At 38.9% G+C, this 20,456-nt stretch overlaps 1 long non-coding RNA gene across 1 annotated transcript in view; it reads left to right on the top strand.

The window, feature by feature from the left end:
• LOC111824922 overlaps positions 1-16,571 on the top strand; it is a 54,987-nt gene extending 38,416 nt beyond the window's left edge. The window contains exon 3 of the long non-coding RNA XR_002828009.1: positions 15,664-16,571. This is a non-coding gene — a long non-coding RNA (uncharacterized LOC111824922). The remainder of the gene's footprint in view (positions 1-15,663) is intronic.
• The last annotated feature ends 3,885 nt before the right edge of the window (positions 16,572-20,456 follow it).

Here is a 20,456-nt window from a genome sequence, read left to right as displayed (position 1 = left end):
CTTGTGGGGCAACTCTTGACCAATCAAGGACAGACCGAAGGAAGCACGTGCTACCCTTTTCTATTCCTTGAGTAAGTAATTCTGAGGCTTACTGTACACGGCTGTTTAGAGGATTCCAATGGGTCATATCCAACTTGAGAACATCTCATGTACTGCTTTCTTTTCTTCCCTGTTATTCTTCTCAGCCCCTTCACCCCTGAGCCCTAGGATCATTTCCCAAAACAGTCCCTTCCATATAAGTCCTTGTCTCATGTTCTCTTTCTGAAGGGACACAGGCTAAAATGGTTATGCCCACAGATTGCTGGAGTTAGTGTATCGGGGAGGTGACATATCAGAATACTGCAATAGAAAATAGTGATGCTTCTTTCTTAGGTGTTGATCTGACCAGACCTTCTTTCTTATCCACAAAACAAAAATATACCTTCTTCTACATTAATGCCACTCTTCCAAGACTCTGACTATGCCACTGGGGGCACTTCTCTCCAGTCCCACATTTCTTTCTTTCACTTGCCCTACCAGTGCAGTGCCTTCTAAACTGTAATCCCCGAGGGCATTGCAAGAGAATGAAAGAGTCTTAGTGAATATGATTGCTCTGTTCAACTGAACACTACTTGTCCTCTTCCTTCTCACCATCCTGTCCTTTAACTTCACTTTTTCATTCCACTAATTATTTTCATTTTGTCCTGTTCATTTACTTCTGATGGGCAACTTATTATCCTTGTGGAAAGAAAATAAAACAGAGAAAAGATGAGATTAATATTTATTCCTGTTTAATGGGAGAATAGAACAGAACAGAACAGAATATTCCATGTTTGTGCATCTGTGTTTCCTAGAAGAAAATAGCACCTGATTAAGCACCTTGTAATAATTTGGGGTGCTGATAAAATCCAGGAAGACCCTTAGACCCCTTGACAGGTCACTGGAATGAAAAGTTTTGAGAATTGGAGAATTCCCTGTCTTGGACATTAGGAGACTGACAGTTGCTTCCAATTAAACTCTATGAAATGGGTAAAATTTTAAAACTTGCATAACCAATGTCCTCTTCTTTAAATTAAAGGATAACATGACTACCACACAATTGAAGAAAAGTCTGAGATAATGATATAATAGGATTTTAACATGTTTTCAGGTGACACAAAAATATTCCTCAATACAGTATAACCAATTTTTTCTTCTTTGCCCCTATATCATGCAGGTATGTGGCTTACTTTTGCTTTATTTACACTGGTTGTATTATATTATATTCTGCCACAGTTTCTTTAAGCTATTATAGCTGGATTGTAGACCTGGAGCAAACTTTTGCCCTTGAGTTACTGACAGGCATTGTAATTTAATTAAGTTGACATTTTGAGCATAAATTCTCAGAGCTGGAAGAGAACACAGAGAACCTTTCATCCAACCTTGTGCCCAGTGTGGAAAGTCTCTCCACAGATACCTAACAAGGGGCTTTTCCTGTCTAATGATTTCAACCACTGGGTGCCAGTTGTGAGTACACAAGTATTTTGTTACAAAGTCATGAGTCTACATTTTCTTGCTTTTCTCACACTACAGCAGAAAGTGCACGATGACAGTCATAAAGCAAGATGAAACTATGAACCATGTAACGAAGCCTGTGGTTTGAGTTGTCATAGAGGGGAATTTGCAGGAATCCAGCCACACTTTCTCCTTGCAGAGATAAGGCACATTGTGAGGGACTGTGCCAAAGGTAGGAGAGTAAGCAATCCATGGCACACAGTATCCAAGTGAGCTAACCACTAAGATACTTTCAAAGTAAAACTGAACAGAAAGTCATTCTAAGAGGTGTGAGGTGGTATCTCGTAGTTTTGTTTTGCATTTCCCTAATAGCTAGTGATGTGGAGCATCATTTCATATATCTGTTAGCCATTTGTATGTCTTCTTGGGGGAAGTGTCTATTCAGATCCTCTGCCCGTTTTTTTTAAACTGAAACTCATAGACACAGACAACAGCGTGGTTACCAGAGGGAAGGGGGGCTGGAGGGTAGTAAAGGGTGAAGGAGATAACATATATGGTAACAGAGGATAATTTGACTTTGGGTGGCGGGCACACAATGCAATATACATATCGTATCATAGAAATGTACACTGGAAACCTACGTGATATTATTAACTAATGTCACACCAATACATTACATTTAAAAAAAACTGAACAGAATGTCATATCAGACAGTGACACTTCCTTTCTGGTAATTACTGCCCTTATAACTTTAATACATGGCTGCTATAGAATAAAAGGTAGGTGGCAATTTATACAATAGATCATTGCTTCATAGTCAGCAGTAAAGGAGGGCGGCACGAAGAAACATAATATTTTTAAACCTGTGAGATAAAATAGTAAGGGTATTAATAGACTAAGACTAAAAGCAATGTCTTAATTATGGTCCTTTAGAGATAATTTCTACTGCCACTGAAGGACTAGAAAGAAAGGTTACAGTTAGGTTGGTAATAAAGGGTGTCCCAAAATTCACGCAAGATTTGAATTTTGTGTGAGCATTAACAACAACAACAACAACAACAACAACAAATAAAAGCCTAATTTTACTTGGTTTATTGAATCAGATTCTAATATCTGTTGCCCTTTGATGTCAATCCCTTCAATTTGATAAGCATTACCAAGTACCAATTATGGCCCAGGAGCAGGGACAATGAAGACCAATGAAGACCACGGCTTTGCGTATGTGCCAGCAAAGCCGTGGAGGCCATTTACCCGATGTGCTATTCCATACATAACCCTATACTAGATACTTTATGAATCAATAAAAAATTTATAATTTTTAATTATAAACCTGTGTTTTCTATCAAAATTACTTCTTGCGTGAATTTTGGGACACCCTTTATAAGGAATAGTAATTGTTGAGATAAGATCAAAGAATTTCCCCAAATCTTGGTTGCTCAGAGTACCAGAAGTCAGCTATTTTCTATTGGAAGCAATAGGTAATAGGCAGCTCATAAAAATGAAAAAAAGTACTTCTTAATAAGTCCATTACATAATATACTAGACTAAAACTAAACTGTATCATTTCATAGAATCTCAGTAGATCTTAATGTTCAACCAACAGGGTGATATTCTTTCTGTTATAGCCCCACCAACTGGTCATCTAACCTGTGGGTGAAAGTCACAGAAAAACAGATTAGAAATTCTAAGGAAGAATGCTAGGCAGAAGACAGATGAACTCATATCCTCCATCTATAGCGAGATTCAGATTCAGGCTTCATGTTTAAGCAAGACATCTGCTGCTCTCCACCATTTGTTTCTGGTAACGTTCCTGCCCTTACTTAAACTATGCTTGCTCTTTGACCTCATGACCCCATGTGCTTTTGAGTCCTTCATTTTCTCCTAATCAATCATCCCCTTCTGTCTTCCCGCTTTCTCCTTTCCAGCCCCAGTCACTGATGTACACCACTTAAGTCATGCTTTCATTATTACTTTCAACTCTAATATAGCCATTCTGTTTCTTTAGTGTTGGAACTGAGCACCTGAGAGTTTCTGGAGAAAAATCACACAGCGGTGACAATTGATGATGTCACTGCATAGCAATGCTTCCTAAGATTATGATTCATATGTGTCTGATAAACTGACAGTGGCTATTGTAAATCTTCCCTCTCCTCTCAAATCCCCTTCCTGACATCAACACCACTTGCTTAGACCCAGCAGATGATGGTTCTACCATTCTATTGAGAACTGCATCAGCGAGGGCATGATGCGAGAACTGCATCTCCTTTTCTCTTAGAAGCTTATTGGTATCTGTACCTCCCCTTCCTGATGGAAGAGGTGCCCAACCAAAGCTCATTTCATGCCCTCCAGCCTACTCGATGAGTTCATTTGTTCTATCATCTCCCCTCTCTTTTACCTCAGAAAACAGAGAAAAATGGTTTATCTCATCAAACTATGAAAACAATAAGCAGGACTACAGTATTGTTATGGGATTTTCAACGATAAGTAAAAGAAATCAGCTCAGATTCTTTCAGGAAAAAAAATGGAATTCACTGGAAAGATACCGGTGTAACTCATAGCTTTGAAGAGAAGGCAGCAAGTGCTTTACATTTATTAATTTCCTTTAAATATTTCTGAAAATGTAGTAACTAGAATTTATTCTGTGGGGAGTAAAAAACTTAATAAAATGGGAATAATTGCTCTTAGTTCTGGAGAGGAAAGCTCAAGGACAGGGTCTTATCAAAACACCACCGTTCACTGGTGGAAGCAACATGAATGGCATATACATTGACCTGGCGGAATTATGTCAACCTTTCTTCAGCTGACTTTATTAACCCTAACTTTGCAGATGGTCATTCACTTGTAAATTTGACACATAAGCTCTGTGGACATAAGAAATGTCTAAGCCTTGTAGAGAATTTTTATGAGTTTATTTGAGCCAAACTGATGACATATGCCAGGGAGCAAGATCTCAACAATGCTCCAGAGAATAATAGTTTTGAAACTTCTTTTATTATGCATTTGAAATTAAGGTGGGAATGTAAGGAAGATTACATGAAGGTGAGAGGAAACAAGGCCAGGATTGGAATACAGGATAGTTAACAAGATTATGGCTTATGTCAAAGAATGGGCAGGCTTTACTTATGGCAAAGATAAACTCTTTACTAAAGAAGTATATGCCTGGGATGTGACTACCCACCATGACGTACCCAGTTAGGAATTTATGATCAGATCATCCTGTAAGATTTTCATAGAACCTCTTTTTCATCCGTAGCTCACCTATAAGAAATATTAATAAATGTAACTGGAATAGTGAGCCTTAAAAAATATGTCACCATATTTAGAAATTCCAGGTGCACTTGAAATACACTAAAACATAAAGTTAATATCTAAAAGTACATACAAATTTAGTTAAATGTGTTTTCTTATTACATTAGAATTTTTTTCCCCATTGTGTTTTAGATGTCATTATTTTAAGTAAGGGCTCCAGATAAAGTTAAACTATATACTCCACAAATATTTGATATTTGACAATTTATAAGACGTAGGAATGTTACATAAAATGAGGCAAAAATTGTTTTTAAAGACCATTTAATTAGGTTCAAATTAAAATAACATAAAATATATGTTGCTTAGTTGTATAAACTACGTCATGCACAAAAGATTAATAGTAGAAAATATAGTAAGCCACAATGCTCTAACAAATAATGACTAGGAAATCTTAAAACAGTTCATCATTTAACCAGAAAGGTTTGAATCTGACCTTTGATTTTTAAATATATGTTGCTTACTCTGCAAGAGTGTCAAGTCCTGAATGATCTAATAGTAAGCAGCTTCTTTCTCTTTCCATGCTTCCACAACGCCGGGAGTTATTTTGACAAGATTCAGTACCAGGAATGCTCTTTCTTTTTTTTTCCCCAGCCCACACCCCAGGAATGCTTTTTTTGAACAACAACAAAAAAGAAACCTGAAAATATTTGTCTTGGCCTATTTTAGAATTAGCATATAAATTGTGAGCATTAATTAGTGATCAATTAATTAGATGGAACCTGAAGTCCTATAAAACATCTTTACCCCTCAAGCTAGGTATGAGGTAAGACATTACAATGTGAGAAGTAAAGCAAGCTTCAGACTGAATTTTGAATCCTAGCAAGCATTTTTAGCATGCAAATACCAACACATCATACCACCTGTCTATATTTTCAGTGAAGTCCAGCTCCCTTTTTTGGGGTCCCCTGAAACACAACTTGCATGGAAGGTTTACTCAAGACAGATGCAATAATATTATCACAACAGAATTCAGGACCAGTTCACCTGCAAGATATTTCTAGCCAATCCATTGGACATTGGACACCAGTCATTTCACTGATGCAAAATAACTGCAAGCATTCATTATGTCAGTTAATAATACTTTGGTGAATGGGGATAAAGATAGATGAAGCTAAGAGCAGCTACTGTTAAAGGGTTTTTAAATAGTCTTCCAAATACTAACTAACTTTCCCTGATATATGTGTTCTGATTTTAGTTTTTAGGTTGAAGCTAATATATACATGTATCACACAGCCCATGGTAGTGTATTTTAAGTTAAGTAAATACAACATTCCATCCTAATATTTCAACATGTTTCTTTAAAAACAGAAATAACTTGTATGGCCAAAAATGACATTGTCACACTTAACAAAATGTATAATTTATTTCTGTTACATAATACCCAGTCTATATTTAATTTTCTCTTACTGTTTCTTTGAAACAGTAATTAATTAAGAGCCATTCCAAACACATCTTGTTAATTCCTTGCGTTTCTTTCATTCTTCCACAGTACCTTTTGTGATGACATTCTGACTTGCTGAAGTCCTCCCAGTTGTTTTTTAGAATCCTACATAATAAAAGCCTAGGTGGCTTCACACCCTTGCGTGACGTCGTCACAAGATGGCCGCCACAAGATGGCCATGCCCGTGGCTCTTCGTGGTGCAGAGGAGGCCATTCCTGTTGGAGGAGGCGGGTCCCGGCAGGGGAGGGCAGTTGTGGGCGATCAGGCTGGCAGGGGAGGGCAGTTGTGGGTGATCAGGCTGGCAGGGAGGGCAGTTGTGGGCAATCAGGGTGGCAGGGGAGGGCAGTTGGGGGTGAGATCAGGCCAGCAGGGAAGGGCAGTTATGGGTGATCAGGCCGGCAGGGGAGCAGTTAGGCGTCGATCAGGCTGGCAGGGGAGTGGTTAGGGGGTGATCAGGCTGGCAGGCAGAAGCGGTTAGGGGCAATCAGGCAGGCAGGCAGGCGAGCGATTAGGAGCCAGTGGTCCTGGACTGTGAGAAGGATGTTCGACTGCCGATCCCTGTGGGATCGGGCCTAAACTGGCAGTCAGACATCCCCTGAGGGCTCCCAGATTGGAGAGGGTACAGGCCGGGTTGAAGGACACCCCTCCCCTGCACGAATTTCATGCACCGGAGCCTCTAGTGTCTTATAATGTTTGATCCCTTTCTTATGGTGGTGTTTTACTTGTTCCTTTATCCCCAGTAATCTCTGAATCTAGAAGTCAAATCTAAAGCCTTTATAAAATTCAAATGAAACGTTTTTATTGAAGTTAAAATCATAGATGATGTTCAATAGTCTCAACTGCATCATACTGGTAGTTGCAAATGTCAGTCAGTTCCTATTAAATTTGGCCATAGGATCAAGGGGTTCAAAAGTCTGTTTTTTTCCCATTAACAATAATGTTTCTCAGTTTATGACCAAAATTTTTTGGCTAGACTATGTGAATTTCAAGGTTACCATTAGCCATTTGCCTAATCCTTCCAACACCAATTGATAAAACTTGGCTGAATTAATAATCTCATTAGAGTTGCAAAATAGTTATACAGCATTTATAATTATATCATTTATTCCACAGTTATTAACTGGCTTTTTTCTGCCAAGTAGACTCTTCAACTAGAGCTGTTTAATTACTCTAGATGACAGTTCCTTCTGAGAAGGTGGAATAAATGCCAACCCTTTCCTTTGCCTCTAAAATTTGGAGGTAATTTACTGAGCAGATATCTGTCTCCAGAACTCTAATTAACCCTGCACAACGTGGTTGCTTTCTAATACATATTATTTTTTAAAAAATAATAATTCCCATTGTGCCTGTACCAAAATGGCTACTTGGAAAAATTATTATGGTGTATCGCATTTCTTGTTTGTCTCGTTGCTATGTAAAATTCCCCTGGTACTGAAAAAGTAGTAATCACTGCTCTTACTCTCTTCATTATATTTCCCTGTAAGGTGTAGTTGATTCACATACTGTAACCTTTTCCTACTAGGATACTCCCATGGTGTTCCACAATTTCTGTTGTATTTTGATTATCTCATTTATAACATTTACTTGGTGCTGAATTGATTCTTATAAATTGGTCATGTTCCAATGCTGATATCCTGTTACTTCTTATTCTACCATCACTATTACCCTCCTTGGATATCTAAACAGAACTGTCTTGTAGGTGGTCTCAGAAACAATTTATATGGCCAATATTTGTTAAAGGGTAAATACTAAAGGTCTAGCACAGCAGGCAGGAAATTATCTCTTGAACATTTAGTTAGTTTAAGACTGACTTAAATTTGACAAGATGTGGATTTGTCATTATGGGATCCCACCAGTTTTTCTTCTGGTGTTGTGCTAGAAGCTAAAATAGTTTGATATACTGGTTAGGCCAATGTAACACATGAGATAGAATGTGGTTTGAAAGTTAAGGGCCATATGAAAGAAAATTACTTTGCTTTCCATGTTGAAGAGGTTTAAATATAAATTTTAGACAATATAAACCCGCCATGAGACCAGGGGCCAGTGCTGAGTCCCCAGAATGAAGCCTCACATGTAATAAAAACCAAACAAATGTTTGTTGAATTAATTTTAACTCATTTCTATGGGAACTAAAGACTAAAGCAATACAGATGAGAGTTAAAAAATTATCTTGTTAACAAAAAGAAAAATAAAAGAAAAATGATCTTGTTGAGATCTCTCTCTTAACTGAGATGCTATGTGCTCTTTTATAGGACAGAGCGTTAAAGGTCATTTGCCTTTCTTGAAGGTGTTTATAACACTAAAAGGTGTTTCTTACCTTCCAACATCAGTTTCTTACTGATATTATTACTAAAAATTAATAATAAAATAAAGGTACTACTTGAAGAAAACATTCTGATATCTCTCGGGTTCTGCTTCCCCTATTTCAATATCTAAATGCTCAGAAACTCAAGTCTTCCTAATCACCTAGACATACTTAACCATGTGTTTTCATTAAAACTTAGAGACCGATGTATTAATCAGAATGACAATGAAAATATATCTGCCAAAAGGACAGACCATGATCAACTAGTCAACATGGGTTATCTCTTCTCTTTTCACCATCAGAATCTGCAGAATGGTCTTCCTGAGCAGGAAATTAGGTGATTTAATGACTTGTACCATCGTAGCTGGTACCAGGTATTTCAGTTTCATTATGGTCATTTAACTGCCAAATCAACACAAAGTTCTATGTTTGTCAGACCTCTCTGCCCTCTGGAGAGTGTTAGAAACCCAGCACTAAAATTACTCTTTCATACATAGCAACCAGACTATTTCACTATTTCACTATTGCTTATATACTAGAGGCCGTTGCAGGAAGATTCCTGCAAGAATAGGGCTTCCTCGGGCCTATTCCTGCAAGAATAGGGCTTCCTGCGGCGGAGCGAAGCAGAGAAGGGAGCGAAGCCCACCGAGGCAGGCTTCACTCCCTTCTCTGCTGCCTCGGCTCCGCTCCCATCTCCGCTGCTTAGCTCCCTTCTGCAGCACTTGGCTTCCTTCTATGCTGTCTTCAGTCTTCGCTCCGTGCCTGCATATGCAAATTAACCTCCATCTTTGTTGGGTTAATTTGCATACTCATCCTGATTGCCTGGTGGGCATAGCGGAGTGACACCAATTTGCATGTTTCTCTTTTATTAGTGTAGATTCTTTAAAAAAAATAGTTAATGTTCATATCATCTCTGAGCTTTTACCTTGGTCTATTTATTTAAATTTTAGTTCGCTACCAAAAGGCATTTGATCTTATTCTTTATTTTTTTCTTCTGATATACTAGTATATAATGAATATATGTTTTATGAGGGATGCTGTTTTACTCAACATTTTATTTTGAAATTTGTCAAAATTACAATAAAATTGAAAAGAGTAATACAATGAGTTCTTGTGTATCTCTTATTTAGATTTACCAATTGTTAATAGTTTGCCAAACTAATTTTATGTCTTTTCTCTTTCTCAATTTCTCTCTCTCCTCTTAAATTTTATGGATCATAAAATTGTTTCAATGTAAATAAATCATTAGCACTATTATTGCTTTGATGTCAACTTGTCGCAAATTTGACCTGAGAGAGCCCCTTCAGATCAGATACTTTATATTTTTGACATGATCATATTTATCCATTATGTTTTAATTCCTCTTGATTTCAAGTTGTTAAACTTCAGGTTTGCTACTATTTTGCTATCTTCTACAGATATGAATGTTTAGTAACTTAAAATAATTACTTGGGCACTTGCTGGAGTGGCTCAGTTAGTTAAGCATCATCCCATGCACCAAAAGGTCACCAGTTGGATTCCTGGTCAGGGCACATGCCTCAACAGGAGGCAACCATCAATGTATCTCTCTCACTCTCTCCCTCTCCCTTTCTCTCACTCTAAAATCAATACAAACATATTTAAAAAATAAAATAACATGATTATTTGGTCTGTTTAATGTCATTAGGGCAAAGATTTAAACATACAGTATATATAATTTGATTTGATATTCTTCTATTTCATGATAAATTGTGTTTTTAAGAAAAATACTTTCTGTTAAGTTCAAAGGCTAATACTGGAGATGGAAATATGGACCTTAAATTGACATTTGCTTCTTGGTGTAACTTTATAACATTCTACTCAATACCTCTTTTTTAGTGTTCACTGTCTTATATTATTTCTTATGTATTTTAAAATTACATCATATGAAATTTTAAAAAAAATATATATATTTTTTATTGATTTTTTACAGAGAGGAAGGGAGAGGGATAGAGAGTTGGAAACATCAATGAGAGAAACATCGATCAGCCGCCTCCTGCACACCCCCTACTGGGCATGTGCCCGCAACCAAGGTACATGCCCTTGACCAGAATCGAACCTGGGACCCTTCAGTCCGCAGGTCGATGCTCCATCCACTGAGCCAAACCGGTTAGGGCTATCATATGAAATTTAATATACTTTCAGAATTCGGAATCCAGCTAGAGATAAAAAAAAAAACAACAACAACCAAAATATTACAGAGACTTTCAGATGAACAATCCAGTAATGCTCAGAAATGTTAAATTACAGGACTTCCTTAAAGACATACGTTAAAATGGCATATGTGCAAGAATACGTTAAAGTGCATACAATATTCAATTCTTGTCATTTCTTAATAAAATGGGTTGATATGTCTCACTCCTTAAGGAAACTATTACTTTTTTATAGTTCTTTCAAAATATTTTCTGGAACTGGGTTATACTCATAAAATAGAGATTTTAAAGTCTCCCATCCCATAAAATATTCTTTGTTTCATAAAGCAAAATTTAGCTTAAATGTGCACTGTTACTCTGAAGGTAGAGGTATAATGTCTTAAGCTAATTCAGGCAATCACTTGCTCTAAAATTGCCCTTGGGGGGAAAGAAGTGTTATTTCTAGCCCCAGCTCTTTCAATATCCGAATCTATTGTTACCTTAGGCCAGTGGTCGGCAAACTCATTAGTCAACAGAGCCAAATATCAACAGTACAATAATTGAAATTTCTTTTGAGAGCCAAATTTTTTAAACTTAAACTATATAGGTAGGTACATGGTTATTAACTTAATTAGGGTACTCCTAAGGCTTAGGAAGAGCCACACTCAAGGGGCCAAAGAGCCACATGAGGCTCTCAAGCCGCAGTTTGCCGACCACGGCCTTAGGCAAATTATTTGACCTCCTTGGGTTTACTTTCTTCCTATGAAAAAATAAGAGAACTTAGCGAGATGATTTCTAAAATCACCTCTAATTTTAAATTTCTGTGAATCTTTGGTAACATCTAACATTTATTAACTGAAGAGAGTACTAAGAGAAGTCCTTCCTTTCATCTGCAAACGCGCCAGCAACAATCTTTTGCTAGAAATGGAGGTAAGAGCCAGAAGCTGGACTGTAAGATGGATATACTGCACTTCTGTTAGCTCTTTCCTTATTTACCCTTTCTTATATACACTTTGCAAACACAAAGTATTGCCTATGTACAGCATTGCTGTGCTGAATAGGACATACTCTGGTACAAATGTAAGGAAGAGGATAGATGGGAGATCAGGCAATCGTTCTTTTTCCCTTCCAAATTTTAAAAATGCATCTATGCTAGTTTACACCACTCTGCAGCAGGGGAGCAATAGTAGGACAAATATGTTCATTTGAGAGACATTGCTGGCTCTGCATCTCTCAGTATCATCTCAGCAAACCTGTCTCTCTACCCTCAAGTTTTACCGCAGCCAATTACTTTCTGAGACATTGTATAGGGTTCAATACATTAATGACAGCAGGCTATCTCCTTGGAGCAGAGGCTCATCTGCCTGCAAATAAATTACCGGAGAAAATGTATTCAATTCAAAGGAGCCATATTTCCTACAAACTTTCTGGAAAATATTCCTCAAAATATTCTAACTTAGACATCCACTTACTGCTGGCTTAATGATCAAAAGGATTTAGCGAGCACAAAGCATTCTGAAGCTGAAGTGATTGAAAAGCCTGTTCTGCCATATCCCTTGTTCTTGAATGTGTTCACTCACTTGCTGAATTTATAGAACCAATTTGGGAAAAGAACAATGTTCTTGTCTCCCCTAAGAAATTCCTCAAATTCCTCACAGTGACAATCAAAAGGAAATCTGGGTTGCTCTTTGTGAGACATTTCTTACACACTCAGCAGTAAAAGTTTTGATCGTTCAGGTTTTAGCAAAATTCCCTTATTTATTCTACCTTTAAAAGCATAGTTTGCTTGTTTACATATATATTTTTACCCTTAAAAGCATAGTTTAGAATGCTGCTGCAGATTTAAAAAGAACAACAACAGAAACAATTAGCCACAGGTAGAGTGCTTGCGGCATGAACTTTATAATCAGACAGATCTGGATTCAAACGCTTGCTCAGGCATTCGCTAGCTCTATGATTTGGAGTGTTATCCTTAGGGAATCTGAATCTCAGTTTTTCATCTGTAAAACGAGACCCAGTGTTTAGTATTATGTGTTCTAAATGAGATGATACATGCAATATACTGAGCACAGTCCTTGGAACATATGAAATGCCCAGTACATACTAGCTATTATTCACTGGTTCCTAACTTTTTAACTGTATCTCCAAAAGTTGAGAAATATTTTTTAAAATGTGACCAAATATTAGGGCTCCTTTTCCTCCATTGCTTTTCGGGTAGCACACCACTGCCCCCTCCTGCACAGGAGGGTGAAGGGAGACACCGTGGCGCTGTCTTCCTTAAATTCATTTCAGAGTCTCCTCCTCAATGACTCTAACTTTCATCCGGAGTAGGCCACAGGCTGTGAAGGTTGTGAGATCCTGTTGGCTTTGTACCGGGGAAGCCCTTTAGAATGCAGGATATTCCTCAGTTTTTCTTAGCCATCGTCAAAATTAGGAGTCAACACAAAGCATCCTATTTCAGATCCTGCCCTAAGTGGTAAGGTCATGCTTAGTGCTATAATAAGGGCTGAATGATGTGGCAAATTAAATTCCAACATACCTAGAACTGCATCTGTTTCTTTGTTTACATGAACTCAGATGTAAATAAGTGATTTCACTGGACAAAATTTCATTATTTTTTATCCTAGAACCGCTTGTTATATAAGAAGAGAGAAATAAACTTGAAAAGGATTCCCATGATATTATGACCTTAACCTTTACATCATTCCTGTTAAATATAACTTCACAGCAGCTACTGGTCTCCTTTCTAAAAATCAAATATTTCATGTTGCTAGCCATTATTAGTAGTTTGAATCAAATGTGATCATACCTCAGTCATGGTCAGAATAACCTAACCAAAGTGTGGTCATTTTTAATTTTAGTCCTATGAGTTTCAAATATAATTCTGGAAGAATCTTGGGAGGTCATTCATCTCGGCTCAGTGCCGTCCAGTAGAACGTTAGGCAAAGATGGACATGTTTGTGCTGCACTGTCTAACACAGGTGGCTACTGAGCACTTGAAATGTGACAAGTAAGACTGAGGAATATGATTAAGTATAATTTTAAATTATATTTAATTTGAATTAATATAAATTAATATAAATTTAAATAGCTACATGTGACTAGTGGCTACTATTTTGGACAACTCAGTTCTATCTTTACACAGTTGTGGTTAAGTCTAAACTACTAATTAAACAACTTTTTTTCTTTTGTAAGACTGATTTTTTTTCCCCCATGAAAAATAGAAATAGAATGATTGAGTAACATGGCAATAACTATAGATTCTTCTGCCTTGGATTCCCTTCTTTATTGAGAAGAATAATTGAAAGAAGAAACTTACCACTGTCTTTTCATTAAACATCTTAAGTGATGACATTTAGTATTATCAACACAATGCTCGTTTAGGGATCTTCCTTGACATGAATTTGTCTAGAGATGTAAAATTCACACCATGTTATCTGTTTTTTGTTTTCAGAAAGACTCCCTCAATATCATGATGTCACAGCATGGGGGAAGAAGGAGGGGGGTTATGCTCAGTTCACACAACACAACAGTTCCTATGAACTCATTGCTTCTGGCAGGCACTGTGTTATGTGTGAAGGATTCAGAGAGGAATAAAATAAAGCTGTCCTGTGTCCTGTCTTGGATATATTTGGAACACTCCTGTCTGTGTTTTGGCAGGAGATTGGAGGAAGGGAGAAGGGTGAGGCTGGCCATGAAAGGTCATAGCTCCTTAACTGCTCTTTCCATCTGGGTGTCAGCAGCCCATTTTCTTCTAAGTCTTTCTGGCTATGCTAGCAGTACAGTCCCAGTGACTCACACGTTCCCTTAGGCTTGTCTGCATCCTGCCATATCTTCAAAACCCATCCCTTTTAAAATAAATCCCCCTCCTGTGTTATCTGGTGATGTTCCCTAATGCTGACTGGGACCCAAAGTGATACACTTCCTCCTTCCCCCTGGGCTGTTTCTGGTGGTGTCTGTCCTTTCTGTTTGGGTTGGGTGGAACATCGCAAAAGGTGCACTGGGAATAGCAGCCCTGAGGCCTCTCTTCTGCTTGAATACTGGTCAATGCACGGGTGCCATACCCTAGCCTCCAGCCCACCAAATGCCCAGCATGCAGGGGGCCTCAGCCCCATTGCAGATGACGACTCTGTGTTGAGCTATGGGTTTGAATTGAGGCAGCACCCCTTGGGGAATCATTCCATTATGGTATGCATACCATAAGAAACATTTAAATTCTTCAATAATGTGATGATGAATTCTGTTAATGGGTATAACTTTACTTATTGACCACCCGTAGAAAGATTTCATTCATAGAGTGGGGTGCTCGATTAATGATTTTGTGATTGACAAAGTTTGGATTTATTCTTAAGTTATGATGCATTATAAATACATAATGCATTTATATTAGTTAATTATATAAGAGGTCAAAATATTAACATCATTTAATATATTATGTCTCAGATCACAATTATATTTTAACTGCGATTTACAAATCTTCACTTAGTAGATTATCATGAGAAAACAATTTTATTCTCTCAGATAATATCATTGTGGTGGCTACCTCTTTTATTCTAAATGATTTTTTGAATATCTATTATGTGCCAGACACTGTGGTAGGTACTGGGATTAAAGTAGTAAATGAGTAGACACTGTCTGCATTTGGGGAGCTTATATTTTATTGGATAAGATGTATACCAAAGGAATAATTTAGAAATAATTTACATATTACAACCGTTGCACAGTAATATTTTCCCCTTACCCCTCCTCATTCTGCACCCCACTCCCCATTCTACCTGGAGCCTGACTCATATTGAAACTGAGCAAACAGGGTTTTTGGAAATTTGACTCAAGGAGAAGACAAATATTCTTTAATATAATAAAATGCAGGAGCTATCTAAGAGGTGTTAATCTTGGGAGTATGAAGAAGCTAATGGCTTTCTGTTGAGAATCTGAAAAACTGGCCTTAGTGAATGTTTTTCCTTGCTTTTATTTTCTGCCCACAGCAATGAAAATCTCCAGAACATTTGGCAACAGAACATGCAAGAGCTGAACTAGGCGATACCCAATGACAGACTATAGGGTTTGGTTGAAGGGGTGAGAGTGAGGAGAAAAGCGATATAAAGAGAATCATAGAAGCTGTGAGAGGAAGGAGATAGAGAAGGGACCTTGGTAGAGACACATCCATTCTGCCTACGTCTAGGTTGGCCACGTGGGAATGCCCTGAATATCCAGAACACGGGAGGAGCCAGGTAGGGGACCAGCTTTCCAGAGAGTTCTCAATGGTTTTAGCCCCCAGGGATTCACATCCTTATGCAGTGTCCTCCCACATTGGAAAGGCCTGACCTGTGTACCCAATAGGATTCTGTAGAGATGATTGTGTCTGGTCAGTCTGGGTCCTAAAAGGTATGTGGCCTCGTTCTCATGGATCACTCGATCTGGGAGAAGCCAGCTGCCATGCTGTGAGGACACTAAGCAGCTCTATGGGGAGGTCCATAATCCAGGACCCACAGCCGCCTCCAGTAGCTCGGTGAGGAAGCAGTCTTGGAGGTGGATCTTCTAGCCCCAATCAGGCCTTCAGATGACTCAAGCCTGAGCTGATATCTTGACTGCAATCTCGTGAAACTGAACAAGAACCAGCTGAGCTTCTCCTGAACTCCTGACCCCAAGAAACTGTGAGTCATAAAGCTGTGCTGTTGTAAGTCGCTGTGGGTTGGGGTAATTATTTGTGTGGCCATAGATAACTAAAATACCGAGAGCTGCATTAAATGGAGTCTACTCCAAGTCTCCACTGCCTTGTGGATTCTGAGTTGAACATGGTGCTTGGCTCGCCCTCCTTGAGGCACACCCACTTCCTTCCCAGTGAATTTTCTTTCTCTGAAATTCCAAGGGTCCCCACAAGACTTGCAATCAGGGGAGCAATGGGCAGCGGCAGTTCGTCCCAGGCTAACCCCCTGAACCTGCCTCCACGCCCTCTTTTCTCTGACTTCCCAGTGAGCTGACAGCAGCCCCGCCTTGTCTCTTTCCTGTTGCTTCTTCTATCCTAAGCCCTTTCTTGTCTCACTGACCCAGCTTTAATAAACATACTCTCCAAAACAAACAAACAAGCAAACAAACCCTAAAAAACCCTCCAAAAATACAAAAAAACAACAACCCCACAACCCATGCTGCTCTAATCTGAGCTCTTTGTTCTTTTGAATCTTGTGTGTATGTTTGATTGGCTACAAAAACTCCACAGAACAAAAAACAAAACTTTAGGACTAAGTACTATACCAGCCCACCTTTCCATAATAAAGGGTGTGGTGTTCAGGTTACAGCTCTTAGTGCTGAAAGGAGAAATGCAGGGTACAATAAAAGAATATAAGTTGTTAATAGTTACTGGTTACAGGTGTGAGAGACTGATAATCTGAATTAAACTGTGCTGTGCGCACCTGTCCTAAGAATCATCAGCTTGATATTTTCCTGCTGAAAGTATCTGGGCTTTTTATTCCTCAGTACAATTAACCTTTTCTTTTTTCTTTTTAAAGACACTTATTTAAACCAATTCCTACTTTAATTTGGATCATAGTCTTGTCTTTCCCTTTAAAAAACAACTTTGCTGCTGTCTCTTCTGGTAACAGAATATTCTAAAAACACTTCCTTTGTATTCTACATCTTAGAGCCACTTCAAAACCCAAATCCTTAAAATTGGCATTGCTTATCAAATTAGCAATGATTTATACCACCACAGACACCTCGTTAATGCTCTCTGAGGCTTAATGTAACAGTTTTGCCATTGCATAAAAGGATATGTACCGATGATTCTAATAATTGAAACACCAATTGGAGTTTTCTTTTAACTGGAGAAAAGCTTTTTGAAATTAATTCATTAACAAAAGCCCCACTGTATTCAGCTAGGCAATTTCAAATGGAATGATACCACTATCTCCCTTGCTCAGATGTTGCTATTTACATATTTTACATCCTGAACCACTATGGAGATTTCAGTACTATTTAAGCATTAACATAAAACAAACATGTGAACCAGATGCACCTGTCTACTGCTTTCATACATAGATCTGACTCCTTCCTGTCTTTAACTTTGCCATCTAACTCAAAAGTCTTCACTAGTTCCACGGAGATTACATAAGGAAAGTCAGCTTCTGGCGCCCTCTGGTGGACACGTACTCCTGGTGTTAGTCTTATTGGCAGCTCAGTGTGGTGAGAGAAATCTGAAAGGATGAATCATTTTTTCATTTACTAGTATTTATGCAACATGATTTGAATTTATGAAACAGTGTGACTCACTTCTTGCTCAGTTATAGGACTGAGGAACTGAGATTAATGTTGATTAAAGCAAACATGAGATATTATAAAGAACCATTATTAAAGCAATTAAATTCCCCTTAAACTTATTAGGTGGGATCATTTGTTCTTACGTGTATTGATAATAATTGCCAAAATACCAATTCCTTTGCTCCCTTCCTTCTTGATTTAAGAACGGACTAAAGGGGAGCCTTCCATTCAGCATCTTTCCTCTGAGGTTCAGGGTCAGGAGTCACCACTGTTGGGAAGCGTGTCCCTGGAAGATGGGTCATCAGACACAATCCCTAACTCATCCCATTGCCGTACCTTCCCACACAGGATATCTCTGGGGCTCCACTGACATGTTAATTTTCTTTCCCAAGGTCAGGAAAAAGTAACTGAGCAATGATTGAGCGCTTACCATGAGCTGGAGTAAGTAGGAGGGTAGCACAGTGCTTGTATAAACCATGCGTAGGTCACACAAAACTAGGAATTAAATTAGGCTCACAACTTGTGCCCTGTTTCTCTGATTCTGCTTGAACTTGCCTCGGTAGGACCTCCAGCTGCCTCCAGATATCCCCATCCCAATATTTCTGGGAGTTCCCATCAATTTCCATAAGCGCTCACCCTCAGTTCTCTTAGCCACCAAGCAGTCACACACCTGAGGCGAGTGTGCGAGTGTAGCTGCTGCTGACCTTGGCCGCGAGGGTGCTGCCCCTGAGATGCCCAGGCCAGCTGAGCTGCTGGGGCTTTGCTCGCTAGGGGCGGGAAGCGTCCTGGACGCTGCTGCTGGGGTGCGGAGCTCTAGTTATGCCAAAGCTTTCCCCGCTTTGATTTCAAAAATCTGTACTGACTTCATCCCCAAATGAGGAAAATTCCTACCGTCTGTTTTACCATCTTTCAGAGGTTCCAAAGCTGTACCCGTTTGGGTGCCCACTGTTTCTCAGACCTTTGGGCGAAGCAGCTCTCCTACATTCTTGTTAATGGCTTCTCCCCTCAGGCTCTGGCACAGGTTCCTGGAGGGAGGGAAGGTGCAGACTAAGGGAGTTGGAGGAGTGGGAGGGAGAGTGGAGGGCGTGAACGGTTCCTGGGAGGAAAAGTGGAAGTCATAGAATACTCCTCTCACTCTTTACCCAGGATATTTTTATTAAAAGAAACCAGGAGTTTCACTTCTTTTTCTTTCTTCTCCACGTCCCCCCCCCCCCCCCCCCAAAAAAAAAGACAACAACAAAAAAACACCCAGATTCCTCGTGGCTCTGATTCATCTATTAGCCAGAAGTGCTCAGACATGTTTGAGACCAGGAAGAACGCAGCTGAGGCTCTGGTGGGGCTCTCTCCATATTGCCTAGGGGTGATGGATGTGATACTGGATGGCGGTGGGCAGGGTAAGGGAAAGGAACCTCTTTAAACGGAAAATGCTGGCAGTCCTCATGCTTCTAAAACAGTTTAGCAGTTGTTCTTGGGGGAGACTACATCTCATGGAAACTATGTTCTAAAAGTTGACCGTATCATGAGAGCATAATACTAAAACTTAAGTGCTCTTGCAGTATTTTGTTTTAAAAAGTACTTCCACCTTGTAATGTGTTCAGCAAACATTATGTAGAATTATTGTAAAGCTCATTGTTTACAAATGTTGAGGTTAGAAGAGACTGAATGGTCAAAGGCCTATATAATTAAGTAGACAAAGGCCTACTCTACTGGGAGATTAGCCAGAAATCTGCATAAAGACTTTTTTTGTTTCTTGGAATGTTCTAGGTAATTATATTAGAATCTCCCAGCACCTCCTCTCTTCTCTGCCTCTAGCATTTTATGGTGCAATAATACACTCCTAGTTCCTCTTGATATTCAGCCTGATAGTCTTGAAGACTGTATGCTAAGTGGACAGCCTGCCTAGTTTTGAATTCAGGTGCCTTCACTTTCTAGTCAAATCTCACTGACAAGTAACCTTAGTCCTCTCAGCCTCAATTTCCTGATATATAGAATGGGATAAATAATACTGGTAGTACCCACCTCATAGGTGGCAAGACTTCATTGAGATTATTAATAGAAGCTAAGGCAGTGCAGGGCATGTAGTAAAGGCACAATAAACTTTTGTTCTTACTAAAACAAAATAAAAAATTTCTCACTTAACGTAAGTTCTTGTATGCCAATCATTCTTCAGTAAAGCTGTTCGCATAAGTGAAAGAAGAAACGTTTCAGTGGTTCTCAACCTTCCTAATGCTGCGACCCTTTAATACAGTTCCTCATGTTGTGGTGACCCCCAACCATAAAATTATTTTCGTTGCTACTTCATAACTGTAATTTTGCTACTGTTATGAATCGTAATGTAAATATCTGATATGCAGGATGTATTTTCATTGTTGGCGACCCACAGGTTGAGAACCGCTGGAAAATTGTTTTCCTAAAATAAAATGCTAAGCTTGACTCCTGAAAAATCTGACGTTTTACAAAGGAAGATAAAGTTCTGGGAAAGGCAGACAGGAGGGCTATGCTTCCTGCCGCACTTGGTGGAGGC

Source organism: Myotis lucifugus, unplaced genomic scaffold, assembly GCF_000147115.1.
Source record: "Myotis lucifugus unplaced genomic scaffold, Myoluc2.0 scaffold_0, whole genome shotgun sequence".
NCBI classification, from domain to species: domain Eukaryota; kingdom Metazoa; phylum Chordata; class Mammalia; order Chiroptera; family Vespertilionidae; genus Myotis; species Myotis lucifugus.
The sequence above is the reverse complement of the archived record's forward strand: the minus strand, read 5'-3'. Positions and strand labels throughout refer to the sequence as shown.